A 3,066-nucleotide genomic window follows, 5' to 3' on the forward strand; every position below is an offset into this window, starting at 1 on the left:
GTCTCTTTCCCCCGCACTATACTGTATGTGCGTGGAGCCGCCACAATGACGTGACAAAGTGCAGTGATTGCTTTTGCCGTATTGTCAACGACCCCCCCCCACATCCCCCGTACCCTCCCCAACATATTATTACCGCCGTTGCCGCGCATTAACCTTTTCCCTTCCTTCCCATACACGGCCAAGACTGTGATGAATAAGCCTTTGCTGCGCCGTGATAAAATCTCGCCAATCTCCGTCGCCCCGCCTGTAGCTCCGCGATGCCACTCGGTTTATTAATCCTGCCAAAGGTTGCGTGGTCACGTGGTTCCTGTTCTGCAACTCACGCCCGCTGCATTTCGAGATGTTTTTTTTTTTTTTGTTGTTGTCTCCGGTCAAAAATGGAATGGAATATGGAAATGATGCGGGGTGATGTTTCACTGGTTCTTGGAAGCATTTCATCAACTTGGCGGGTGAAGAAGAGGTGCCGCTTCTGCTCCCCTGTGGCCAAATTGTGCTTTAAAATTAAAGGCATCCAGTGTTTTCATGCCTTGGGAAAGATGAAAAATGAAGCTCCAGAGTAGGGACGTTTATTTCTACTCTGTACGGCGGTCTGAATAACTTGGACACACATTTTTTTTTTTTTTAAGCAAAATTCAATCAGCCAACCTGCCATGCATGTTTTTAGAATGTGGGAGGAAATCGGAATACCCGGAGAAAACCCACACAGGCACGGGGAGAACATGCAAACACCACATAGAAAGGCTGGAGCTGGAATCAAACCCTCCACCTCTGCACTGTGAGGCCGACGGGCTAACCAATCAATCACCCGTGGCAAATTTATTCCATAAAAATAGCAGTTTTCATCAAATTTTCAGAAAATCAAGCTTAAATGGCACATTTTTATCTTTGCAACTTGAGCAACACCTGTTGACCTGTTGAAATTTAAAAACAACCCCGCTCCCCTCAAAAAAATCACCAACCAACCTAACGCACGCCCTATCTCCACAACAACTTGACCCTCCCCCACACTTGAATTTGTTTTTTAATTTCTATATTTTCCCCAAATGGCTTAAGAAGGGTTTAGGACTGCTAGGAAACCTTTCCCCAAACACATCAGGTACACGTCCTCGTCTTTTCCTCCTCACATGCTGTTAATGTAATGGTTCCATCGCATCATTTACGATACATAACTCCCGTGGAATGTTTCCAACAGGGCTTGATTATCTCTCAGCTGTTTATTCACACCGCATGCAGGCAGGCAGGTGGATTAGTTGTGCCTTTGTACTGTCGCGGTGTACAAACACGTGTTTTGTTTTCACAGGAAAATATCTGCGGGATTACACCGACAAAGCCTGGTCTAATGAGCCAGGAAATGTCACACAACAATACGGCTTGCCTTGTGTTTAGGTGCAGCGCGTTTGGTCAGATTACCGGCATATTCCCCCCTGGTGGGATTTCTTCTGTATTTCTATAGATGTACTGTATATACATATATACAGTACAGTGGTGCAATGCGGGGCGATGTGCCGAGTGCGTACATGCAGCTGGTGGCTCCCCCGAGACTGCAGGTTTCCATCTCTTGGGAAGAGACAAGCATATGGACACCCATGGAAAATCGTGGGCGATCATTTATAGAAACCTGATTAAGTGTGCGGGCTCAAATCACATTTGAAGTGATGTACAAATTGTAGAAAAGAAGATGTGGTCAAACTAAAATAAAGTAGAATCAGTTTCCATTTGTTTTTAGCAAGCATCATGGAACTTGTTTTCGCGGGCCACATAAAATGATGTGGCGGGCCAGATCTGGCCCCCGGGCCTTGACTTTGACACCAGTGCTGTTACGGAATGCAGTAGATATAATCAGGCGGAGCTCATAACAATTTTTGCCGTGGTTCTCAAATGAACATCAGAAGTGTTGTTTGATGCTCATATTTCTTCCCCAACCCCCACCTCATGGATGACCTTCAAGATGTTTAAAAGAGTGATCAAATGAAATCAATTATCGTTCTTTCAAATGTTTATTTCAATTTCCTAACAATCACATCTTTCCAACACGGCATCTTAGCCAAACAATACGATTTACGGCTTCATAAAAAGACGTTAAAGTCGTATTCCACATAATTGGGGATTGCGTGCTGGTGTCTCCCTCAGCAACCGTTTCATTTTCTCACATGACACCTTCAAAAAATGGATTAGCCACCCCTGACTTACAGAATGGGACTGAGCGATCAGCTGTTTTGGTGCAGTTCTCAAGACTAGCGGCTCTGGGACCCAATCTTTGTTGTACCACCCGTTGTTTTATATCTTTTGACAATCATTGAAGCCCGCCGAAGATGCAATTTCAATCTCATCATGGCTTGCTGGAGTCTTAAAGCTTTAGGAATTGCTTGGTAACCCTTTCCAGACAGACATATATCAATTTCTTTCTTTCTCTCTCTTTCTTGAATTTCTTTGGATAGTGACAATTTTTGCAGCTTTCTGAGATCATTTGGGCGACTTTTATCATCCCAGCCAAGTTCTGTTGAAGAGATTTCTTGACTGAACACAATGCAACAAATTGCTGTTAAAACAAAAAAAGAAAGGAAAAGGTCAAAGCATTGTGGGAGGAAATGTTACTTTTAGCATGTTAGCTTGGTCTAGCTAACATGCAAACATTAGCCTCCAAGACATCTCTCTGGACTCCTCGCGACAAAGGCCACGAAATAATTTTCAAGCGGTTGTCCTCGATTTTTCCGCGTCCGTCCCCGCCACGCCACGCCGCATCCACTTCATCGTCCAATTACTTGAACGACTCGCGCGTGAATATTCATGCCGAGTTCATCTTGTGGCATCTCATGATGCCGCACGGTGAGTCACACAAGCGGGCGCCACTCAGAACCGCGCCAGAGGACACACTTGTACTCTCGCCGCGTTCCATGTTTTGTCGGAGGACGCTCGGCTGTAGCATTGTCATGTGAGCAATCAATTAAATCTGGAATTCAAAAGTTATTTTTCCACAAAATCAACCCAACCACCCGCAACTGAGCTTCACGAGTGAGATTTCATCATGTAGATGGAATGTTCTCATTGTAGGATGGCTGCAAGCAA

This window comes from Hippocampus comes, unplaced genomic scaffold (genome assembly GCF_001891065.2).
Source record: "Hippocampus comes isolate QL1 unplaced genomic scaffold, H_comes_QL1_v1.1 scaffold105, whole genome shotgun sequence".
Classification (NCBI taxonomy): domain Eukaryota; kingdom Metazoa; phylum Chordata; class Actinopteri; order Syngnathiformes; family Syngnathidae; genus Hippocampus; species Hippocampus comes.